This window comes from Bufo gargarizans, chromosome 7 (genome assembly GCF_014858855.1).
Source record: "Bufo gargarizans isolate SCDJY-AF-19 chromosome 7, ASM1485885v1, whole genome shotgun sequence".
NCBI classification, from domain to species: Eukaryota; Metazoa; Chordata; class Amphibia; order Anura; family Bufonidae; genus Bufo; species Bufo gargarizans.
The window spans coordinates 162,191,345-162,211,628 of record NC_058086.1 but is presented as its reverse complement, the minus strand read 5'-3'; the positions used below and the strand labels follow the sequence as shown (position 1 = coordinate 162,211,628).

At 44.9% G+C, this 20,284-nt stretch overlaps 1 protein-coding gene across 1 annotated transcript in view; it reads right to left on the bottom strand.

The window, feature by feature from the left end:
• The window catches only part of DIPK1A (divergent protein kinase domain 1A), a 148,374-nt gene extending 131,727 nt beyond the window's left edge, over positions 1-16,647 (bottom strand). The window contains exon 1 of the mRNA XM_044300933.1: positions 16,520-16,647. The gene's annotated coding sequence lies outside the window, so the exon portion shown is untranslated. The remainder of the gene's footprint in view (positions 1-16,519) is intronic.
• Positions 16,648-20,284: the final 3,637 nt, after the last annotated feature.

Genomic DNA, 20,284 nt, shown 5'->3' with positions numbered 1-20,284 from the left:
TTAGTGAGTTAGGGATAGTTAGATAACATTTACAAATACCCCCCATTGTGCTGAGAAGGCTGCATTCCTAAGTGATTATCTCAGAGACATGCGTGCTGCACAATGGACCTCCTTAGGAGGGGCTGAAAGGTATAAACCTTGTTCACAAAGACAAATAATTGGAACTCTATTGAGCACATCATCCGGGTAGGATGTTGTAAGGTCTCTTTCTCTTGTATTACCATGGGGTGTCAGCCATGTGCTACGACATGGCGACAGGAGTACCCCCCCCCCCCCCTCCATGTGTATTGTGTATTACTTTATATTTCATCACTTAGCCTGTTTAAGCTTATTTATTCTCAAATTGTAGAATTTGCATTAAAAACAGTGGCGATATATAGATAGATTTCAGTGAATAACTCAGCGGCTATAGAAATTTTTTAATTTCATGCAATTAGTTGGTTAAAAAAAAAAAAGTTTAATATTTTTCATGGGAAAACCCCTTTAATTAAAAATAAAAAATCCTAGCTCCAATGTAAACTATGCATCTCCATGGTAAGAGACAACAAACTGTGTAGTCTGATCCTGTACTGATAATCCAGTGTCTGTCCTCTACTTCTGGCTTACCTACCAAATGTACATTAGCACACAGTAGGAGACAAATGGAAGAAAGCATGAGGCTGCAGGACTGCACTATCCAAAATATGTCAGAATGTGTTTGTTGTCCGTTACCATGGGGACACTTTGTCAGCATAGAAGATGTAGAAAATTTTGTAGACAATTTTTGATAAGTTGTTTCTTTTTTCCATTTAAGATTTCTTGGGTGAAAAATGGTCGCGAAGGTGTAGCTAAGCTTTAAAAGCATGCACAGATCATGACTGAAGAGAAAAAACCCACATAGCTTCATCCAGTGCTTAACTGACTGAGCTACCGAAAATAAAAGCATGGATAAACTAAACAATAATGTGGTTTCTTGACCCAAAAGCAGCAGATGTTATCATCTCTGTAGGCGATGTGAATACGGTTGCCAGATTACTGAGAGCACACTCCACAAACAATTCCGGCATAGAGGGATAATTAAAACTGAGTACTAGGAGCACTATGTAATCTGAAAGAAGGAAATATACTTTTGGCACCTTCCATATGGAGGAGGCAGTGGTATGACTACCACCAGGGTTGCCAAACACCCAGAAATTCCTGGACCGTCAGTAAAAATAAGGCACTTTTTTCCAGCGCCAGTGAACAAAAGTAGATGTGTCCGTGATCCTTTTAAGGCTGCTCATTGTGACTAATTATCATCATTTTCTGGTTCACACTAAAGACTGCTAATGCATTAATATCAGTATATTGAGCTGGAGACCTGTATTAGGGCTCATGCACACGACCATTGGCTGTTTTGCAAAACATGGATATCGGCCGCGTGCATTGGGCATTTTGCGGAAGGCAATGGCCAGCCCCTAATAGAACAGTTCTACCCTTGTCTGTAATGAAGACAAGAATAGGGCATGTTCTACAATTTTGCAGACGGCACAAAATGGACCTGCGGATGCGAACAGCACAAGGAGTGATGTCCACAATTTTTGCGGTCCATTTGAAGTTAATGGAACCGTATCCAAAAAATGTGGATCAGATGCGGACCCAATCCACGGTGGTGTGCATGAGCCCTTACTTACAATCTTTATTACTCAGTGTGGTTTTCCAATTTGTCAAGAAAAAAAAAAAAACGACTGTCCATGATTTTTAAATAAGTTGTCCAGAAAAGACTAAAAAGTCAGGTTAGCGCCCCTGATGACTACTGCCTGCCCTGCGTCACCTCATCAACCAGGCTTCAAGACAGGATGCCATCAATCCATGCTGCTCAGTCACATGGTCAACGATCAATCCTTGCTGCACCAGTTCTGCGGCAGTTATGCCAAGCTAAAACCCTCCCCAAGGCTAGGGTTACACAGGTCGCACTGTCACGGCGATGATCCCATACAAATGAATGGGATCACTGCGCAAGTCACAAAAAAAAATAAAAAATCTAACAGTGATGTATTTTTGGCAGGCTGTGATCTCATTCATTTGAATGGTTTTACCGCTGCTCTGCAATCCTGGCCACGACCGGTGTCACAGTGTAGCCCTAACCCTGCGTTGGCTAACCTCCGGAATTCCAGCTGCAGTAAAACTACAACTCCCAAGATGTACACTTGATTGATTTCTATAGAGTTCTGAGAACAGCCAATGTAGCATGCTGGGAGTTGTTGTTTCACCACAGCTGTAGTGCCAGAGGTTAGCCATCGCTGCTAGCCTAACAGAGGTTCCTGGTGCTCTTCTTGACATGCCAACCATTTCGGAGTTTTATTGGTCTCCTACACAAGTGCTAGGCGACAGCACTAAAGGCTAACATGATGAAGTCCATACAGGTTTCCATTCAGCTTCCACATGCCATGATTAGCCATGATTAACCTACCATGACAATGAATATTTAGGCCTCATGCACACGACCGTATTCATTTTTGCAGATCTGCTAAAAATGGATACTGGCTGAGTGCATCCCCCATTTTTCCCTTCCGCAGGACCCACAATATATTACAAATGCCTATTCTTGTTTTCAATATTTTTTTATTTTTTTGCCGGGCTGTGAAACAGACTTTTGTGACCCCATTGGAACGAATGGATCTGAATCCAAACTGAAAAAAATGCGGACCGAAACTACAGTAGTGTGCGCGAGCCCGTATGTTGACTTCAGAAACTCTCCCGAGCTGGATGACAGTCCTTACTAGTACTACAGCTGTGACCATTCGTGTTCCTCATCCAGCATCTGTTACTCACGTAGGAGACATTGCAGATACCTTAATTAAATGTGAATTGATGGTTGTGAGATTATTGCCTGAGGTCTGACTGGCAATGTACCGCACAATTATCCGGCTACATATGGGGAAAATAATGAGCACTTCAGAAGGTCAGGAGCACTTAGTGTCGCACTTGTACTCTGCATATTACAAAGCCCCCCCAAGTCAAACGTGACTTTAAAAAAGGTTGTGCTGCTCTTCATAAAAGATCTAGTGCCCTCTGATGCCTTCCTGTTGAGTCTCACCGGGCATCCTAAGATTCCCACAGCACAAGTGCCTAATTAACATATAAATGAATATAATCTCTATATAAATGCACGCTGTTCAGCGTATTCATATGTAAATCCTTCCTTCAGTAGGTGCCCTTTTACCGGGCAACCTATTGGCACAGGTCTACTTTATTACAGGCAAATCCAGCCCTACCATTATTGGTTTGTCATTTGGCTTTCAAAGGACCCTGAAAATTATACCCCAAATCTCCATACTAAATAAAGAACACCTTATATTTCCTGGCATTGGTTTCATTTGCTATCCCAAGTATGATGCTAGTAAATTATTGCATTTCCATCTTTTAAATTACGCTGTTCCTCTGTAGTTCCTGTTGGAAATGCATGAATAAACTGGCAACTTACCATTTGGGGGGGGGGGGGGGTCCGACACATTGTGCCACTGTCCAATCAGTGCTGACTATACCAGTTATCAATTTAGGGTGCATTTACTTGACCATGTGTATTTTGCATCCAAAACACAGATTTTTTTGCAGACCCACTGTAAGGCTACTTTCACATTAGCGTTTTTTGCAGCTCAGTCATGGATCTGCAAAAACGCTTTCGTCATGAACGGATCCGATTGTATTATGTCTTCTATAGACATGACAGATCACCATTAAAAGTGAATGGGGAACGGGATCAGTTTTCTATTGTGTCAGAGAAAACGTATCTGTCCCCTTTGACTTACATTTTGAGTCAGGACGGATCAGTCTTGCTCTGCAACACATCGCAGACAAAAAAACGCCGCTTGCAGCGTTAGGCTACTTTCACACTCGCGTTTTGGCTTTCCGTTTGTGAGATCCGTTCAGGGCTCTCACAAGGTCCACAATGGATCAGTTTTGCCCAAATGCATTCTGAATGAAAAAGGATCCGCTCAGAACGCATCAGTTTGCCTCCGTTCAGTCTCCATTCCGCTCTGGAGGCGGACACTATAACGTTGCCTGCAGCGTTTTGCTGTCCACCTGACGAAACTGAGCCAAACGGGGGGAACGGATCAGTTTTCTCTGACACAATCTGGCACAATAGAAAACGGATCCGTCTCCCATTGACTTTCAACGGAGTTCATGACGGATCCGTCTTGGCGATGTTACAGATAATACAAACGGATCCGTTCATGACGGATGCATGCGGTTGTATTATTGTAACAGAATCGTTTTTGCAGATCCATGACAGATCCGCCCAAAAGCAAGTGTGAAAGTAGCCTTATTCTGTCCGCGATGGGGACGCAACCAAACGAAATGGAATGCATTTTGGTGCATTCTGTTTCGTTCCATTCAGTTTTGTCCCCATTGACAAAGAATGGGGACAAAACCAATGTGCTTTTCCCCGCTATTGAGATCCTATGACGGATCTCAATTGCGGAATTGAAAACGCTAATGTGAAAGTAGCCTAAAAATGTCTATTGTGTCCGCAAAACGGATTTTCTTTGTGGGACCAGAGAATGGACATACAGATGCAAACCGTACACAGTGTGTGCTGTCTGCATTTTATGCGGTCCCATTGAAATAAATGGGTCCGCATCCAATTCGCAAAAAAACACGGATTGGATGTGGACCAAAAATACGGTCGTGTGAATGGGGAATTACTAGTCATACATTTCTAGAAGTAACTGAGGAATTGTACATAGTAGAATTATAAGTAAAGATGCTACAGAATTCTCATTCCACTCAATTATTTTAGCTTTATGAATGCAAAAAAAAAAAAAAAAAAAAAAAAAAAAACACATGGCTCTCTAGGATAATGTTCATAATCTGTTTAGCTTTTATACTCACCTGTCTGCAGCTCTGGCCTCTTCACTTTCTGGAAATGGCAAGAAGCCTGTTACATGTGACAATCAACAACCTGCACCTCTCAGAGTTCACTGCGGTGACATCTTGGTAACCCCTTCTCCTGTCTTCCTCCCCTGCATAGACAATAGACTCTCACACACATTCCCAGTGATCCCTACTTAAAGGGGTTGTCCCACGAAAAATATTCTACAGTTTTTAAACCAGCACCTGGATCTGACTACTTTTCTAATGACATGTAATAAAAAAAATGTTGTATAGCTACTAAGTTCTTCAATAAAATGTATCTGTATAGTGCCACTTAATTTCTTATTTCTTTGACCGGCTCATTAAGAAGGCCGCACATGCTCAGTTTTGTCTTACAACTGCCTCCTGAGCTGTGATAGGGGGAGCATGGACACGCCCCCTGAGCTGTGATAGGGGGGGGGGATGGACACGCCCCCTGAGCTGTGATAAGGGGGGGAGAATGGACACGCCCCCTGAGCTGTGATAGGGGGGGGAGAATGGACACGCCCCCTGAGCTGTGATAGGGGGGAAGAATGGACACGCCCCCTGAGCTGTGATAGGGGGGGGAGAATGGACACGCCCCCTGAGCTGTGATAGGGGGGGGAGAATGGACACGCCCCCTGTGCTGTGATAGGGGGGGGGGAGAATGGACACGCCACCCTGAGCTGTGATAGGGGGGGAGAATGGACACGCCCCCTGAGCTGTGATAGGGGGGGAGAATGGACACGCCCCCTGAGCTGTGATAGGGGGGAGAATGGACACGCCCCCTGAGCTGCAGCAGAAAAGACACTCCCCTTGTGCTGTCAGATTGATATAAATCTAGCAGAGCAATGAATGGGGAGATCTCTGGATCCATGGGAGGTACAGGGCTGGTCCAAGCTTTGTCATGGACTATATGATATCTGATTTTCATTTTAGTTATGGGATAACCCCTTTTAATAGCACTATGTGTGCAATGTGCCCCCCCTCTTTTTACAGAGATACAGCTATATACTTCTATAAATTTAGGTAAATAAGATCGTGAGGTCCAGGGACAGGAAGCGATGATACTGTCTGTAAAGCGCTGCGGAATATGTCCGCGCCATATGTAAAATACGTCTAGAAGTAGAGACTAATAAAAGGTGCCTGAGTGGCTCCATTATTAGATCACTACATCAGCATCGAGGGGAGGAAGGAAGCAGGGAAGCTACTGATCTTGTCGGTCCACCACTGAACGCAGGAGAAGGTGGACCAGAAGGATAAACAGCAGGGGCACCACCAGAGAGGAAAATGTACAGTACGAAAAAAAAAACTTACAATATTTTTATCGTATGCATATTGCAGAAATACTTCATCTGAAAAGCCCTGTTCATTGCATAGGAATATTTTTCATGGGATGATAACCTAAAAAAATGATAGGTTCTACTAGGTGGTTCCATGGCGCTGTACATCCAGCCGGGGATATACAAATATAAAATACAAGGAACAAGAAACTGTTACCAGACTGGTACAAAGGGGTAGAGGACCCTGCCCGCAAGAGCTTGCAATCTATAAAGAGCTTATAATCCATAGGGTCTTACCATCACAGTAAAGCAGGTCATCATACAAGTTTGTAGAGCACAATGCCCTGTCACGAACGTGCCATACAAAAGAACGGATGTGTAAAAGCATAAAAAAAGATAATAAAAACCTACTGCATCTGCCTTTAAAGGGGTTCTGCACTTTCAATTAACTGATGATCTATCCTCTGGATAGATCATCAGCTTCTGATCGGCCGGGGTCCGACACCCGGGACCCCCGCCGATCAGCTGTTTGAGAAGGCAGCGGCGCTCCAGCAGCGCCGCGGCCTTCTCACTGTTTACCGCCGGGCCGCCCGCCCACTGACGTCACGACTTGTATCAACTAGAGTGGGCGCGGCTAAGCTCTGTTCACTTGAATGAAGCTTAGCCGCGCCCACTCTAGTTGATACAAGTCGTGACGTCAGTGGGCGGGCGGCCCGGCGGTAAACAGTGAGAAGGCCGCGGCGCTGCTGGAGCGCCGCTGCCTTCTCAAACAGCTGATCGGCGGGGGTCCCGGCTGTCGGACCCCGGCCGATCAGAAGCTGATGATCTATCCAGAGGATAGATCATCAGTTAATTGAAAGTGCAGAACCCCTTTAAGTTAATAGAATGCTCCTGGTACTTCCAGGTCATCATCTACTTTGCTAGCCAGAGGTTTCACACCCAACGTACGAAGTATTCAAAATAATTAACCGTTCAATAACCCTATTAATGAAAGAAAAGTTAATTCTCTCACTTTTCAGTTATTTTCAATTGCATACTGAACTAAAGAGAAATCCAGAGAGAGAGGGAGAGGTTTCAAAAGTCAGAGCAGTGTTTTAATGTTGAATCGCGTGTTGTTCAAGCTGTGATGATTGCAAAGGTCTCAAAGAGCCAGTTCTTCAGGAACAAAAAATAAGATTATCTGTTAGAATCCTGCAAGAAATGGTACATTGCCTAAAGCTATCCCTTCCCGAGACATAAAGTACAGGTCTCTGCCTCCTAGTGCTTGGTATTGCTGCATCACAGCCTACGTCCACTGAAACAGATAAGGCAGGTATGGCCGTGAAGTGCTCATTAACATGCGAAGAAACAGAATTTTATATGCTGTACAGATGACCATTTCAAGACAGAAACTTTAGTTGCGTAAGAACGGATGTGAGTGAAGATCTTGCCTGTCTAGAAAGGCACGTTACAATTATCCAGCTGTATATGGGGAAAATAATAAGCCCTTTAGAAGGTCAGAAGCACTTATGGTCGCACTTGGAGATTTTCCAAAATGCTGCTTTGTAAATCCTCATACAAAGAAACCGATCTTTCCTTTTTCTCACAGAAAGGAGAAGAATGTTTTTTTTTTTTATTAGCGACGAGCGAACTACATGTTTTGAAGTTCGGGTTCTGTGGTAATTCCGTTATGGATTCCGTTACCACGGGCAAAACGGAAACCAGACGGACAGACTGGAAAGGCTTCTATTATGACAGAATTCAAAACATAAAGTTTGTTCCTCTCTAGTCTTTATCCCTCTCGGAGGCATAGGCAAGCTCTGGAAGACTCCAAGGGCTGGCAGATTGTGCCAGCAAAGCATTTGCCTATTTACGGTTAAAATTTATAAAGGGGTTTTTCAAAAATATTTAAAGGGACACTGACAGGCCCAATTAGCATATTGAGTTATATATATATATCATAGTACAGGTCATATAAAGTGTATTAGAATCATGTAAGTATCCCCCCTGCCCACCTTATAAATACGGAAATATAAAGTTTTATAACCTGCTTGTCCGGTCTCCAATCTGCCCAAGCGGCGGCGTTTCATCTGAAAATGCGCCCAGCCAGCCGCTCCCAACTGCCGTTCTGAAGCCCGGCCCAGCTCATCAATATTCACTTCGCTGGGCGGCGGCTACAACTCTCCAGGTCACAATCCTGCGCATGGGCAATCAAATCCTCTGGCATCGTTCGTGTGTAATTTTCTGCGCCTGCGCCCCGCCGTGGTTAGATCGCTCCTGCGTACACACCCTGCCTGCGTCCCCGAGCCTCTGCCTCATGCGCATGCACCTGAAGCGCTGCTGCTATGAACAGTGTCTGGCACATGCGCATGAGGCAGAGGCTCGGGGACGCAGGCAGGGTGTGTACGCAGGCGCGATCTAACCACGGCGGGGCGCAGGCGCAGAAGATTACACATGAACGATGCCAGGAGGATTCGATTGCCCATGCGCAGGATCGTGACCTGGAGAGTTGTAGCCGCCGCCCAGCGAAGTGAATATTGATGAGCTGGGCCGGGCTTCAGAACGGCAGTTGGGAGCGGCTGGCTGGGCGCATTTTCAGATGAAACGCCGCCGCTTGGGCAGATTGGAGACCGGACAAGCAGGTTATAAAACTTTATATTTCCGTATTTATAAGGTGGGCAGGGGGGATACTTACATGATTCTAATACACTTTATATGACCTGTACTGTGATATGTATAACTCAATATGCTAATTGGGCCTGTCAGTGTCCCTTTAAGGGCCAAAACTTTTGGTAAAACTTTTAATATGTCATAGAGACATATCAAAAGTTTTGATTGGTGGGGGTCTGAGCACTAAGAACCCTACCAATTTCTAGAATGAGGATGGAGAAGCGATTGTATATCGCCCTCTCTCCTCACCGCAAAGGAATGAATCAAGACGGGCCCATAGACCTCTACTGAGTCCGTCTCTTGCCGTGAGGAGAGAAAACGCGATATGGGAGTGCCTCATCATAAATTAGGGGCATATTCAGCAGTCTGTGCACTTGGAGTAAAAACTACTCCACTCCCTGAGCAGAATCATTTTTCACCAATATTTATGCCTTATGGGGTTCTCCGGGAAAAAAGAAAGTGAAAACAATGAAATATTACTTTATTATAAATATATTCCCAGATACCCTTTATTAGATTAGCTCGTTTTGTCTAGGGAGCAATTAGGAGAAATAAAATGGCCGCCGTCCTATTAGTACTTACAAAACCTGTCCTAGTCACACGTCAGGACAAGTTACTTCACAGCACAGAGCTAAAAAGCTGCCTCATCCTCCTCTCTGCTCTGCTTGTCAAGGATTATGATCTTGAATATAGAGGATAAGATCTTCAGATAAATGTAGGAATGAAGTTCATAAGGCGACATGAAGTACAGGAGGACGGACAGGACAGACTGTGGTAATGTGGGGCTGCGGTAATGGAGACTGCATTCAAGAGCTGCTGCTCATCAGCCACATCCCTACTTCCTCGCTGTAGTTTATGTCTCCTCATGAACTCTATTTCTACAGAGATTCAGCTAAAGATCATAGTAAACTGTATTCAGCATCATAACCCCTGACAAGCAGAGCAGAGAGGAGGATGAGGCAGCTCTTTACCTCAGTGTTGTGAAGTAACTTGCTGTTTGATTAGGACAGGTTTTGCGAGTACTAATAGGATGGCAGACATTTTATTTCTCCTTATTGCTCCCCAGACAAAACAAGCCACTATAACTAATGAAAAGGTATTTTGGAATATAGTTATAATAAAGTTATACTGAAGTAATTTCATTTGCTTCTCGGAAAACCCTTTAAGTCAATAAAGCTGTTTAGTTATGAAAAAGTAACAGCAATAAACACTTTTGAAAAGTTTTTTAAGCTTTCTGAATGCAGCAAAAAAATGGATGTTTTCCTTCTGGTTGCTGCATTCAGGGTCATGCAATTTAAGAATTGAATAGTCATGGTTCATCCATTGTTTTAAAAAAAAACAAACACAAAAGTTAAAAACATCCTGCACCATATGATAAATAAATACGCGGAAGCACATGGCCGCAATTAAAGAAAATAACAAATAAAACAGCACTCAAAACACTAAATGCAGAAACAATATCTAAACTAATGCCACAATAGATATGATAAAGAAATATGAGGTTCTTAGCAGAAATATATCGATCAAGCGATATCTCAGTCCACCTACCCAGACAAGGTGACCTCAATCCAGGCAGGAACTAAGCAGATGGGTATTAAATAGAGTAGGTTCCTGTCTGGATTGAGCTCACCTTGAAGGCGTATTTGGGCTCCGCCTCAAAGTCTGAATACACTCCTAATATCCCATCTATCCCATAGGATGCATAGAGCTAAGTCTGCTCTTCCTCTCATTGGATGCTTGATTGCACATAAGAGGTAACAAGTAGCAACACAGTCTATGTGTAGGATATGCTCCCACTGGCATAGAGATAGGTATTAAATAGTGTAGGTTCCTGGCTGGACTGAGGTCACCTTGTCGGGGTGGGTGGGCTCAGATTATCTCTTGATCTATATATATATATATATATATATCTATATATATATATATATATATATATATCTATATATATATAAAATATATGCTAAGAACCTCAATTGTATTCATCATATCTAATGTTGTATTAGTTAAGATATAGCTTTTGCATTTAGTGCTATTTTTATTATCCATTGTTTATACTGCTGTCTGCAGTGAGAAAACGACAAAGAAAGTTTATATTCCATAGTGACAATTTTTTTCATGACTAGAATGGCTCCTTCACACTTGTGTAGGCAAATACAGATCTAAAGGCTCATTTTTGTGTTTTTCTTTATTACAATTTGTTATGTTTTGGTTCGGCATTCTATCCATGTTTGCTTCATATTTTGCTCTGTAATCTGGCCATCTTTTATCTGGATGTGTTCCAGTTTTTGTAAAAGGATGAAATATTTTTAATAGCTGCTATTCCTGGCATCGCTGAGATTGGACATGAAGCTGTGTGCATGGAGTACAGATGCAGTAGGTGCTGTTCCATATTACATCATACAGTGCCTGAGAAGTGGAGGAGAACGTCTCACTTATATGGCATGAGAAGGAAATGTGACGATTTTATTTGTCATTGATTTACAGAATAAAAGAGTCCAAAGTGTGCCTCCATATGACAGACACTGCAGACATCAGAATATAAGCAGCAACTGTTCAAAATAGCAAGACTATACCGGGGCGTAACAAGTGACCAGGAGGCCCCACGGCAAAATAAGTAAAGCAGCTCTATTTTGCCATGACCACCTTTAACAGTAAGTTTTTAAAACATCAAAAATCAGGGCCACAGTACAGGGCCGCCGCACACAGCAATGCCACAGTACAGGGCCGCCGCACACAGCAATGCCACAGTACAGGGCCGCCGCACACAGCAATGCCACAGTACAGGGCCGCCGCACACAGCAATGCCACAGTACAGGGCCGCCGCACACAGCAATGCCACAGTACAGGGCCGCCGCACACAGCAATGCCACAGTACAGGGCCACCGCACACAGCAATGCCACAGTACAGGGCCACCGCACACAGCAATGTCACAGACCTGTCGACATCCAATGGGGATATGGGGGGGGGGGGGGGGCGGTTATTATACTGTGTGAAGGGCCACTAGTGGTCATTATACTGCATGGGGGCCACTATACTTTCTGGAGTCATTATACATATGGTGTGGGAGCCACGGGGTGGGAAGGGGGACATGTAAAAAAATTCTACAAGGGGACCCACTGAGATTTGTCACCCAAGGGCTCACATGAACCTGGAACTGGCCCTGACAGCCATGTTTTTTGTTTTTTTTACTCAGGTACACTTCGAATATTTTTCTGTGCAATGGATCATTGAAAAACAAACAGAACATGGATAGCATTCTGGCCCCATAGACCTCTATGGGTATGTCTGGTCTGCAAAATGGAGCAAAGAAGTGCATATTTTTATTGTTTTTATTTAATTGACCCACCCTCAGTGGAAAAACTAGGATGTGTGAATAAACACATAAAGGGTGAATTACACCTGCTGATTTTTCGGCAGATGATCGCTAACGTAAGGAGCGTTCGTAGTAATGCAGGTTAGCGATCATCTGGCAGTCTAATACTGCCCGCCGACTGCCGGATGAATGAGCAAACACTCGTACATCGGGCAATCAAAATGTTTTGATGGGTTAAAAAATGATCGTTTGCAGGAGGCAGATCTGCTGCTGGCAAAGATTCAGTATATATAGGGAAGCGCGATGGCATAACGACCATGCTGTGAATGGGGCCGCATCCATGATGCGGGGAGCAGGCGGCTGATGCCTGCATATTGCGGACCCGCAGTTTGCGGGCCGCAATACGGGCAACGGCCATGTGCATGAGGACTAAGGAAGGGGGTAAAAAAAAAAGTTGCAAAAGGGAAGCCTGTGACTTTTTCTTTTACACCAAACTGAAGTAAATGAAATTTGTCAATAAAAGTTATACATAAGAAATGCTTATATTGTACTTCAGTATACCATAAAAACACCTGACAAAAAGATCTAAAAACAATGAAGCAGAAAACTTTGTGGCAGTCTCAAAACTTTTGGCCATGAACGTAGAATGTTTACTAGAGGCCTAAGGCCACAATCACATGGTGCGTATTAGGAATTGATTTTTTCACGCAAATATTTGTTCGGAAAATCCACCGTTTAAGGGCTTGTTCACACGACCGTGCCGTGTTTTGCGATCCGCAAACTGTGGATCCTCAAAACACGGATGCCGCCGTGTGCCTTCCGCAATTTGTGGAACGGGACAGACAGCCCTTTATAGAAATGCCTATTCTTGTCCGCAAAACAGACAAGAATAGGACATGACTTATAATTTTTGCAAGGCCACGGAACGGAGCAACGGATGCGGACAGCACACGGAGCGCTGTCCGCATCTTTTGCGGACCCATTGAAGTGAAATTGGTCCGCACCCGAGCGGCAAAAAATGCGGCTCGGATGCGGAACCAAATCACGGTCGTGTGAATGATCCCTAATACAGTTCCAGCTAAGTGGATGAGATTTTCAAAACCTTATGTACACGCTACAGAAGTTTTCAATACGGAAATTGACCAGCGGTGTGGATTGTGAAATCAGCAGCATGTCAATTGCTTTTGTGGATTTTCAGCGCAAATTTCACAGTTTGCAATGCAAAAGGTGAGATCTGGGACAAATTGGTGTCAAAATCCACAAGGACAAATGCGGGTTTTGGTGGAGAAGCACAGCGAAATCCCCCATGGAAATCTGTATGGAAAAATCCATAGAAGCATGCCGTATGCATATGCTCTAATGGTTTACTTAAAGGGGTTGTCCCACTTCAGCAAATGGATACCAGGCACTTAATAATGTATTGTGATTGTCCATATTGCATCCTTTGCTGGCTTGATTCATTTTCCATCACATTATACACCGCTTGTTTCAAGGGGTTATGACCACCCTGATATCCATAAAAAAGCACCATCTGGGACCTTGACAGCGTGCATAGACAGGCATGCACAGCAGCTCCTGCCCCGGCTATCTTGTATCTGCGTTACAGTGGTGATCATAATCCCTGTATATGAGACGTGTATAATGTGATGGAAGATGAATCCAGCCAGCAAAGGAGGCAATATGGACAATCACAATACATTAGTAAGTACCTGGTATTAAAAGGGAATTCTGGTTAGATTAAATTGCCCCCTATCCAGATGATAGGGCATAACTATTAGATTGCTGGGGCTCCTACCGATCTGGAGAACGGAGGCCCCGTACATTCCTGCAGAATGGAGCAGCCAGTCGCACAGGCACGTGGCTGCTCCACTCATTTCTATAGGAATTCCGGAGAAAGCCGCTCTGCCATCTCCGGAATCCCCATAGAAATGAATGGCGCAGCCGCACGCATGTCCGACTGAGTGCTCAGTTCATTACAGGGGGTACGGGGCCCCCATTCTCATGATCGGTGGGGGTCCCAGCGGTAGGAGCCCCACCAATCTAATAGTTAGTAAATCGGGGATAACTTCTAACAAGCGGAACACCCTTTTTACTTTCCCTACATGATAAATGCCACTTGCTGAAGTGAGACAACAACCCCTTTAAGAGATGTGGCCAGGAAGCGGTAGGACCAAAGGACTGCTTTAGGTCATTCCGTTAAATGCCCTGCAAATAGATCTAAACGTGACCATCAAGTCTCCGAAGACATTTCGGCCTGCTACACAGTTATATTAATAGAAACCAAATGCAGTGTAACTAGTGGAGCATCAGATGACAGCACTGTAACATAAAAAGAAATCCGAAGTACTCCAGCGCACCGAGCCTGATGAGGCCCTGCAGCCCAAAATGCTGATTTTGCCACAGGGGGTGCCTCAAGCGACAAGAATTTGTAAAGTTTGCACAATTTGGGCTCATGCACGCGACTGTGTGTATTTTGCAGTCTGCAAAACCTGGATCCGCAAAAAAAAAAAAAAAAAACGCACAACATCCGTTTTTTTTTTGCAAATCGATTGTAACAATGCCTGTTCTTGTCCACAAAACAGACAAGTATAGGACATGTTTTATTTATTTTTTAGCGGAACAGACATGCGGACATACAGAAAAGGAATGCACACGGGGCCATTTCCGTTTTTTCAAGCCCTATTGAAATTAAGGGTTCCGTATACGGACCTGTAAAAAAACAGAAAAGGAAGAAAATACGTTTGTGTGCACGCGCTCTTTGTGAGATGACCGGCAAAGTGGAGTGCGGATCCTTTCTATAAAGATTTTTTAAAAATCATTACCTGGAAGCGAGACGGACGTGTGTTTCTGACTGCCGTGTGCCACTGAGAGTTAGGGCTCATGCCCACGAACGTAATTTCTTTCCGTCTCCGTTCTCTTTGTTTTGCGGACCGTATGCGGAACCATTCATTTCAATGGGTCCGCAAAGAAAAAAAAACGGAAGGTACTCCATGTGCATTCCCTATGTCCGTATTTCCGTTCAGCAAAACAAATAATAAATAGAACATGTCCTACTGCTGTCCACATTACGGACAAGGATAGGAATTTTCTATTAGGGGCCAGCCATTCCGTTCCGCAAAATATGGAATGCACACAGACATCATCAGTATTTTTGCGGATCCGTTTGGTGCGGACACGACCGTAGGTATTTTGCGATCCGCAAAAAAAAAAAAAAAAAACACATCTGTATTGCATCCGTTTTTTGTTTTTTTTGCGAATCCATTGTAACCATGCCTGTTCTTGTCTGAAAAACGGACAGGCCATGTTCTATTTTTTTGCAAAACGGACATACGGAAACGGAATGCATACAAAGTAATAACTGTTTTTTTTTTTGTTTTTTTTGCTGAACCACTGAAGTGAATGGTTCTGCATACGGTCTGCAGACGCGGAAAGAAAATACGTTCGTGTGCATGAGCCCTTAAACCCATGCCATGCATAACTCCCAACTTTTTGCACGTTCACAGAGAGTCACTTATGGGTCATTGCGTGAAAGATCCAATTTTTTCTGCATATTTATTAACTTCAACCGTTTTCTCTTACGACATAGAGCAAAAATGATCTGAATATACACATTTCTAACACTCAAATGGCATCAAATAACGAAATAATATACAAGGTGGGGTCAAATACACACCTTCTGCATCAATATTGTAAATGCAATAGTGAAAATCTGTACCTCAGATCAATAAGAGGGACAGGGGGACTTGGGCCACTCGGGAGGTCTGCCCATACCATCGCTGCCACCCAGATTTTAATCACGGATATGGGTGAAGTCTGATGATGACAATGGACGACTATACTTCTCGCCACATCTGCAATGCAAATCTCCCGCTGATCCCATTATGGATATACAGAGACCTAGTTACTCAATGACAGCATGAACCCGTATTTATTAACTTTTTTTTTTAAATAATGTAACCAATATGCAAATAATTACCAAAAAATAAAAAAGTTTGTACTGTGCCTCAGGATGAGCTGGATGACACCAGCCATTCATTCTCCTGTGTGCTCCTCATTCATTACAATGGGCTGAGGGTCTGGTGCATTTGCAGAAGTTGTTACCATTTCCTACATTGCCTATATTTTAAGGGACTGCACAGAATGAGAAGTAAGTAGCTGCTGGAGAAATGCAAAGCACTGTTAATGGCTGACTGCCCCCCCTCCTCCCCCAAACAGACGACAGGCTTCCAAAAACAGCCCCCCTCCCTACTCCAGGACAGCAGCCATGCATGCACAGGGGGCATCATGTCAATAGTGAGGTGCCCCAGAGATGGAGCCACCCCCTCCTGCAGACTGGGGTAATGCAGGGCTGCCCGTCTGTCAGCAGCAGCAGCACACTGCCAGCCTGGTGACGGCGCGGGGCACAGGCTGTGGGGTTACCTGGGCTGGAGCTGGCATGGTCGGGACCTCTGCTGGCGCTGCTGCTGTCTGCTCTCACGTTAGTCCAGGAGCTGTGGGAGAGCGCTCAGCAGCAGGAGACGGACGGGGAAGTCTCGCGAGATGTGGCTGCTCCGCCGGCTTCTCGCAGTGTTTGGAGCTGGCGTTACATCCCCGGCATAGTTACTGATATGACAGCCCCGGGGGCAGCCCCCTACACTACACGTATGGCTGCCTCCGCTCACTGGACTGAGGGAATCCATACTGCAGGGGGACTGGCAGCACTGCAGGGGTTAATGTCAGTCAGTGGCTGGGGCGAGACCCGGGTAAATGTGGCAGAAAGCGGGGGCGTGACTACAAAAGGCCGCAGCCAATAGCAAATGTTTCAATGCCCCACCCCCTCCCCTGAGCAACTTCCCTGCGCGCGCGCGCGCGCACACACACACACACACACACACACACACACACACACCCCCCCCCCCCCCCCCCCCCCATAGTACCCCAACACACTAATGCTGCTCTTAATGCCTCTACACAGTAATGCTGCCCTTTAGTACCCACAAAACAGTAATGCTCCCCTTTAGTATCCCCAAACAGTAATGCTGCTCTTAATGCCTCTACACAGTAATTCTGCCCTTAGTACTCCCACACACTAATGCTCCCCCTTAGTACCCCCACACAGTAATGCCCCCCCCCCCTTAGTACCCTCACCATAGGCGTGCGCAGCCTATTGCATTAGGGTGTGCACCCTAAAGCACAAACACACACGCCCGCGCACGTGTGTATGTATATATATATATATATATATTATATACATACACACACAGGCCGGGTCTCACCCTAGCGTTGTCGTGACTCTGCCCCTGCGCCTAGGAACAATATATAGGGGGGCACATAAGATACCACAATATCTTTTTATTGTACTATCCTAATACTTAAAAGACAAGCTTTCAAGAGTTTTCTTTTCTTCCTCGGTTTTGCTTCAGACCTGAGAAAGAGAGAAACACTCTCCAAAACTTTTCTTTAGAGTTTAAAGCAGTTTCACCGCTATAATAAAATAATTTACTTACAAAAGAAGCTGTTCAGTCCTCTGCTTGCTTCCGCGGATTTTCCCCTGCTTTCAGTCTCTCCTCAGTGCGCGGGTGCAATGTTATGGGGGATCTGTGGATGACACAGTGTTATGGGGGATCTGTGGATGACACAGTGTTATGGGGGGTCTGTGGATGACACACTGTTATGGGGGATCTGTGGATGACACAGTGTTATGGGGGGTCTGTGGATGACACACTGTTATGGGGGATCTGTGGATGACACACTGTTATGGGGGATCTGTGGATGACACACTGTTATGGGGGATCTGTGGATGACACTGTTATGGGGGATCTTTGGATGACACACTGTTATGGGGGATCTGTGGATGACACTGTTATGGGGGATCTGTGGATGATACACTGTTATGGGGGATCTGTGGATGATACACTGTTATGGGGATCTGTGGATGACACACTGTTATGGGGGATCTGTGGATGATACACTGTTATGGGGATCTGTGGATGACACACTGTTATGGGGGCATCTGTGGATGACACACTGTTATGGGGGCATCTGTGGATGACACACTTATGGGGGCATCTGTGGATGACACACTTATGGGGGCATCTGTGGATGACACACTGTTATGGGGGATCTGTGGATGACACACTGTTATGGGGGATCTGTGGATGACACTGTTATGGGGGATCTGTGGATGACACACTGTTATGGGGATCTGTGGATGACACACTGTTATGGGGCATTTGTGGATGACACACTGTTATGGGGGATCTGTGGATGACACACTTGTGGGGGCATCTGTGGATGACACACTGTTATGGGGGACCTGTGGATTACATATGACTTAGGAGGATATTATACAGGGGGATATTATACAGGCGGTAATATAACTGAGGGGTATCAGGGTAAATTATACATGGGGTAATATAACCAAGGAGTATAAGGGTAAATTATACATGGGGTAATATAACTGAGGACGGCTATCAAGGACATTATACAGGGGTAATATAAGTTATATTACCCCTGTATAATGTCCCCTGATAGCCCTCCTCAGTTATGTTACCCCTGTATAATAATGTCTCCTGATACCCCTTAGTTATATTACCCTGTATAATAATGTACACTGATACCCCTTAGTCATATTACCCTGCCCTGTATAATTTAACCTGATACCCCTCAGTTATATTATATAACTGATGGGTATCAGGGTACATTAAACAGGGGTAATATAACTGAGGAGGGCTATCAGGGACATAATACAGGGGTGAGGGGTAAGAAAAGTTATATTACCCCTGTATAATGTCTGATAGTAGCCTAGCCCTCCTCAGTTATATTACCCCTCATGTACCCTGATACACCTCAGAAATATTATATAACTGAGGGGTATCAGGGTAATACATGGGACAACAGAGGAGGCGTAGCACTGTGGGAAAGGGGGTTACAAAGGTACATACTTCTTTTTTTATCAGCCCTTAGCCCTCACCTCCTTGCAGGCGCGCTAGGTACACACAGATGCAGCGTGACGTGACGTTACGTCACGTCACGTCAACTCAGCCTGCGGCGCAAGGCCCGCACAGCACGCACTGTACAGCTCCCTCTCTGCCTCCGCTGGGTCCAGGACTCCACCCCCTACGTGAATACTAGCCACCGCCCGCCACCCACCCACAGCCAGGTATTGTAAATTAATCTAAAGTGTGGCGGGCGGCGGCAGCATAACAGACAGGGGAATCAGCGGCGGGCAGTGAGCACGGAGGTGACTATTAGGGTGTGCCCAGGCACACCCGGCACACCCCGTGCGCACGCCTATGACCCCCACACAGTAATGCTCCCCCTTAGTACCCCCACACAGTAATGCTGCCCTTTAGAACCCCCAAACAGTAATGCTTACCTTTAGTACCCCCACACACTTATGCTCCCCTTTAGTGCCTCCACACAGTAATGCTCCCCCTAAGTACCCCCAAACACTAATGCTCCCCTTAGTGCCTCCACACACAGTAATGCTTCTCTTTAGTACCCAAACACACTAAAGCCCCCCTTAGTGAAGCCCCTGTACTCACAAAATGTGAGTACAGTACATTAGACCTGCAATCAAACAGGAACTGACTGTACCATAAATTACTATCATGCGGTCAGTTAGGGTCGGGGAGCTGGGGTTGGTCCAGGAGATGCAGCTGAAACACGGACCTTGTTTCTTGGACTGATCACGAACAAGTGAATCAGCCCATAGCTACTCATTAAACAGATTTGAAAAGTACCTAGAAAAGGCTGCTTGGCCAGTGAATGTGCAGTGACCCGCTGGTTTACTGCTAAAGGGTTAATGTTTTGGTTTACAGTTTAAAAGCTGCTTTAATGTTTACAGAAGGTGGTCTGTGCACTGTGTATCCCAAAGGCTATGTATAGGTAGGAAATAGTTAACTTGCCATCCTTGGTGGTGGGTTGGTCCTATGATCCCCTGGTTATTTAGCTGAGAGTTTGCTTCTGAACAGGCCAGGGACAAGACCTGTTTTGTGTGTTCGCTGAAAAGTAGGTCAACACAGAAGTTATCCAAGAATACACTATTCCTAAGACTAGAAAAGCAACTTTACTAGGATAATCCCCTGAGAGAAGGAAGCAATGCATATTTACAGAAGGTTGAGGACCATTTTATAAAAGGTTGTGCTGTACTGAGTCAGTAAGGTAAATGGATATATACAGTACAGACCAAAAGTTTGGACA